Consider the following 5,753-nt stretch of genomic DNA (forward strand, 5'->3'; position numbering starts at 1 on the left):
TCTTTAACTGTAATCGGTATAAGAAATGTTCAAATTAATATATAAAGATATTAGATTTAAGCTATTGATGAAAACAGAAAACGAAAGTCCACTAACGGATCAGTACCATGTAAATATTATATTATTTAGAACCATGTTAATATCATATTATTTAGAAGATAGTTGCATGTGCCTATAAGTTGTCAAGTTCTCGAATGGTAATGAAAGCCTTTTGCCATATTCTTGCTTGAATTTTATGTCTCTTGTTTTAAATAATTGGAACAATCATTGCCCCACAGTCCTTATTACTATTACTATTCCTATGTTTGTGTCAAATATAAAAGTGGCTTTTAACGTGTTACCCAGTGGGATAATACTCTTTAGAAAAAAGAATCCTTTGGAAATTTAAAGATTGGGAATTTTGACATTCTCTAATGGTTTTCAAAGATAGATTTTTGTTTATTTTCTTCTTCTTTTTGATGTTGAATTGTATAAAAGCTTTCTTAGACTCTTCTACTTATCTTTCAACAAGCTAGCACAATATGGCTGGACAATAGAATATAATACCTTGATAAATATCCGAATCATGTTCCAGTAAAGGAAAAGTGGACGTGCCGGAGTGGTTATCGGGCATGATTAGAAATCATGTGGGCTTTGCCCGCGCAGGTTCGAATCCTGCCATTCACGTTTTTCTAAAGTGTTTTGGAAAAGAACTTTTGAAAATAATACGTATTAGAAATTACTTTCATGGAAGTTGTAATAAAATGTAGTTCTTCAAATCAAACAGCCATAAAACTGAATAGCATAGGAGTGCTTAGCTAAACTTTTGTATGGTACTCTTTGTATACATAAGTTAAGATTGTAGAATTTTAGTGATATACATGCATAAAGTGTTATATTACAATGCCGACCTTAGCTCAGTTGGTAGAGCGGAGGACTGTAGTTGAAGCAGAGAATCTTTAGGTCACTGGTTCGAATCCGGTAGGTCGGAAATGTTTTGCTCATGCATGCAATTTTACTTGCCATTTCAAAACTATTTGTTCGTATGCATCTTTGCTTATATATTGTACAGAGAAGTTTTGAGGAGTAGATTGTAACAGCTTATGTTTCTCATAGAAACTTCTGGTATAAATTCCTTTTTGTTCCATCACAAAATCTAGACTGTCTTACTTATATATGGCTATTTGACAAAGAAGAAAGATAAAATTCTTATGATTCTAGTGTTTTTATTTTGATAAAAAAATTGTAGTGGAACTTTAAAAACTTGTTGTCATTTCTGCTCAAGCCTACAATTTTATTTGACCATAGTCTAATGCCCATATATACCATAGGCAAATTCTATATATGTAAAACTAAATTTATCTTACCGTTATTTTGTGTCGGAGAAAAACTCGAGGGTATACCTACCAATCTAAATCGTACCTTTTATATATTCTTTAGTGTTTCTAATCAAACTTATTTTTCCGAAGACGTCTTGCTCAAGTCTTAAACTACGATTCTTTGTTTAATTTTTATAGAAAACGCTTTCTCGTGCGAAAACAAGTACTTCTAAAGGCAATATATACAGTTGTTGAAACTACATACAGGTCCACAAAGTATAAAACACATCCGACCTTAGCTCAGTTGGTAGAGCGGAGGACTGTAGTTGAAGCAGAATATCCTTAGGTCACTGGTTCGAATCCGGTAGGTCGGAATTTTCTCTCTCAAAAGATTTTTATGTCGGGTTAACTCTCCAAGTCGAAAAACATGTCTCGGACTGCTACATTCAAAAGAGATACCATTAAACTTACAAGAAACTAATTTTTCCCTGATTAATTTGGATTTTGGATGTCTTCATCTTTAACTGTAACCGGTATAAGAAACGTTCAAATTAATTTATAAAGATATTAGAGTTAAGCTATTGATGAAAACAGAAAACGAAAGTCCACTAACGGATCAGTACCATGTAAATATCATATTATTTAGAACCATCTTAATGTCATATTATGTAGAAGATAGTTGCATGTGCCTATAAGTTGTCAAGTTCTCGAATGGTAATGAAAGCCTTTTGCCATATTCTTGCTTGAATTTTATGTCTCTTGTTTTAAATAATTGGAACAATCATTGCCCCACAGTCCTTATTACTATTACTATTCCTATGTTTGTGTCAAATATAAAAGTGGCTTTTAACGTGTTACCCAGTGGGATAAAACTCGTTAGAGAAAATAATCCATTGGAAATTTAATGATTGGGAATTTTGACATTCTCTAATGGTTTTCAAAGATAGATTTTTGTTTCTTTTCTTCTTCTTTTAGATGTTGAATTGTATAAAAGCTTTCTTAGACTCTTCTACTTATCTTTCAACAAGCTAGCACAATATGGCTGGACAATAGAATATAATACCTTGATAAATATCCGAATCATGTTCCAGTAAAGGAAAAGTGGACGTGCCGGAGTGGTTATCGGGCATGACTAGAAATCATGTGGGCTTTGCCCGCGCAGGTTCGAATCCTGCCGTTCACGTTTTTCTAAAGTGTTTTGGAAAAGAAATTTTGAAAATAATACTTATTAGAAATTACTTTCATGGAAGTTGTAATAAAATGTAGTTCTTTAAATCAAACAGCCATAAAACTGAATAGCATAGGAGTGCTTAGCTAAACTTTTGTATGGTACTCTTTGTATACATAAGTTAAGATTGTAGAATTTTAGTGATATACATGCATAAAGTGTTATATTACAATGCCGACCTTAGCTCAGTTGGTAGAGCGGAGGACTGTAGTTGAAGCAGAGAATCCTTAGGTCACTGGTTCGAATCCGGTAGGTCGGAAATGTTTTGCTCATGCATGCAATTTTACTTGTCATTTCAAAACTATTTGTTCGTATGCATCTTTGCTTATATATTGTACAGAGAAGTTTCGAGGAGTAGATTGTAACAGCTTATGTTTCTCATAGAAACTTTTGGTATAAATTACTTTTTGTTCCATCACAAAATCTAGACTGTCTTACTTATATATGGCTATTTGACAAAGAAGAAAGATAAAAGTCTTAGGATTCTAGTGTTTTTATTTTGATAAAAAAATTGTAGTGGAACTTCCAAAAACTTGTTGTCATTTCTGCTCAAGCCTACAATTTTATTTGATCATAGTCTAATGCCCATATATACCATAGGCAAATTCTAGATATGTAAAACTAAATTTATCTTACCGTTATTTTGTGTCGGAGAAAAACTCGAGGGTATACCTACCAATCTGAATCATACCTTTTATATATTCTTTAGTGTTTCTAATCAAACTTATTTTTCCGAAGACGTCTTGCTCAAGTCTTAAACTACGATTCTTTGTTTAATTTTTATAGAAAACGCTTTCTCGTGCGAAAACAAGTACTTCTAAAGGCAATATATACAGTTGTTGAAACTACATACAGGTCCACAAAGTATAAAACACATCCGACCTTAGCTCAGTTGGTAGAGGGGAGGACTGTAGTTGAAGCAGAATATCCTTAGGTCACTGGTTCGAATCCTATAAGTCGGAATTTTCTCTCTCAAAAGATTTTTATGTCGGGTTAACACTCCAAGTCGAAAAACATGTCTCGGACTGGTACATTCAAAAGAGATACCATTAAATTTACAATAAACTAATTTTTCCGTGATTAATTTGGATTTTGGATGTCTTCATCTTTAACTGTAACCGGTATAAGAAACGTTCAAATTAATTTATAAAGATATTAGAGTTAAGCTATTGATGAAAACAGAAAACGAAAGTCCACTAACGGATCAGTACCATGTAAATATCATATTATTTAGAACCATCTTAATGTCATATTATTTAGAAGATAGTTGCATGTGCCTATAAGTTGTCAAGTTCTCGAATGGTAATGAAAGCCTTTTGCCATATTCTTGCATGAATTTTATGTCTCTTGTTTTAAATAATTGGAAAAATCATTGCCCCACACTCCTTATTACTATTACTATTCCTATGTTTGTGTCAAATATAAAAGTGGCTTTTAACGTGTTACCCAGTGGGATAAAACTCTTTAGAAAAAAGAATCCTTTGGAAATTTAATGATTGGGAATTTTGACATTCTCTAATGGTTTTCAAAGATAGATTTTTGTTTCTTTTCTTCTTCTTTTAGATGTTGAATTGTATAAAATCTTTCTTAGACTCTTCTACTTATCTTTCAACAAGCTATCACAATATGGCTGGACAATAGAATATAATACCTTGATAAATATCCGAATCATGTTCCAGTAAAGGAAAAGTGGACGTGCCGGAGTGGTTATCGGGCATGACTAGAAATCATGTGGGCTTTGCCCGCGCAGGTTCGAATCCTGCCGTTCACGTTTTTCTAAAATGTTTTGGAAAAGAACTTTTGAAAATAATACTAATTAGAAATTACTTTCATGGAAGTTGTAATAAAATGTAGTTCTTTAAATCAAACAGCCATAAAACTGAATAACATAGGAGTGCTTAGCTAAACTTTTGTATGGTACTCTTTGTATACATAAGTTAAGATTGTAGAATTTTAGTGATATACATGCATAAAGTGTTTTATTACAATGCCGACCTTAGCTCAGTTGGTAGAGCGGAGGACTGTAGTTGAAGCAGAGAATCCTTAGGTCACTGGTTCGAATCCGGTAGGTCGGAAATGTTTTGCTCATGCATGCAATTTTACTTGCCATTTCAAAACTATTTGTTCGTATGCATCTTTGCTTATATATTGTACAGAGAAGTTTCGAGGAGTAGATTGTAACAGCTTATGTTTCTCATAGAAACTTTTGGTATAAATTACTTTTTGTTCCATCACAAAATCTAGACTGTCTTACTTATATATGGCTATTTGACAAAGAAGAAAGATAAAAGTCTTAGGATTCTAGTGTTTTTATTTTGATAAAAAAATTGTAGTGGAACTTCCAAAAACTTGTTGTCATTTCTGCTCAAGCCTACAATTTTATTTGATCATAGTCTAATGCCCATATATACCATAGGCAAATTCTAGATATGTAAAACTAAATTTATCTTACCGTTATTTTGTGTCGGAGAAAAACTCGAGGGTATACCTACCAATCTGAATCATACCTTTTATATATTCTTTAGTGTTTCTAATCAAACTTATTTTTCCGAAGACGTCTTGCTCAAGTCTTAAACTACGATTCTTTGTTTAATTTTTATAGAAAACGCTTTCTCGTGCGAAAACAAGTACTTCTAAAGGCAATATATACAGTTGTTGAAACTACATACAGGTCCACAAAGTATAAAACACATCCGACCTTAGCTCAGTTGGTAGAGGGGAGGACTGTAGTTGAAGCAGAATATCCTTAGGTCACTGGTTCGAATCCTATAAGTCGGAATTTTCTCTCTCAAAAGATTTTTATGTCGGGTTAACACTCCAAGTCGAAAAACATGTCTCGGACTGGTACATTCAAAAGAGATACCATTAAATTTACAATAAACTAATTTTTCCGTGATTAATTTGGATTTTGGATGTCTTCATCTTTAACTGTAACCGGTATAAGAAACGTTCAAATTAATTTATAAAGATATTAGAGTTAAGCTATTGATGAAAACAGAAAACGAAAGTCCACTAACGGATCAGTACCATGTAAATATCATATTATTTAGAACCATCTTAATGTCATATTATTTAGAAGATAGTTGCATGTGCCTATAAGTTGTCAAGTTCTCGAATGGTAATGAAAGCCTTTTGCCATATTCTTGCATGAATTTTATGTCTCTTGTTTTAAATAATTGGAACAATCATTGCCCCACACTCCTTATTACTATTACTAGTCCTATGTT

The 5,753-nt window shown here is 32.6% G+C and overlaps 5 non-coding genes across 5 annotated transcripts; all 5 read left to right on the plus strand.

The window, feature by feature from the left end:
• Positions 1-1,587: 1,587 nt before the first annotated feature.
• On the plus strand, positions 1,588-1,672 carry TRNAY-GUA. The gene is given in 2 exon segments: positions 1,588-1,624; positions 1,637-1,672. It is a non-coding gene; the product is annotated as a tRNA-Tyr (tRNA).
• Positions 1,673-2,399: 727 nt separating this feature from the next.
• TRNAS-AGA lies at positions 2,400-2,481 on the plus strand. The gene has a single exon. It is a non-coding gene; the product is annotated as a tRNA-Ser (tRNA).
• Positions 2,482-2,700: 219 nt separating this feature from the next.
• Positions 2,701-2,785, plus strand: TRNAY-GUA. Its single transcript is given in 2 exon segments — positions 2,701-2,737; positions 2,750-2,785. It is a non-coding gene; the product is annotated as a tRNA-Tyr (tRNA).
• A 1,430-nt stretch (positions 2,786-4,215) lies between these two features.
• Positions 4,216-4,297, plus strand: TRNAS-AGA. The gene has a single exon. It is a non-coding gene; the product is annotated as a tRNA-Ser (tRNA).
• A 219-nt stretch (positions 4,298-4,516) lies between these two features.
• TRNAY-GUA lies at positions 4,517-4,601 on the plus strand. Its single transcript is given in 2 exon segments — positions 4,517-4,553; positions 4,566-4,601. It is a non-coding gene; the product is annotated as a tRNA-Tyr (tRNA).
• Positions 4,602-5,753: the final 1,152 nt, after the last annotated feature.

The sequence above is a fragment of the Eutrema salsugineum genome, unplaced genomic scaffold, assembly GCF_000478725.1.
Source record: "Eutrema salsugineum unplaced genomic scaffold, Eutsalg1_0 scaffold_8, whole genome shotgun sequence".
NCBI lineage: Eukaryota > Viridiplantae > Streptophyta > Magnoliopsida > Brassicales > Brassicaceae > Eutrema > Eutrema salsugineum.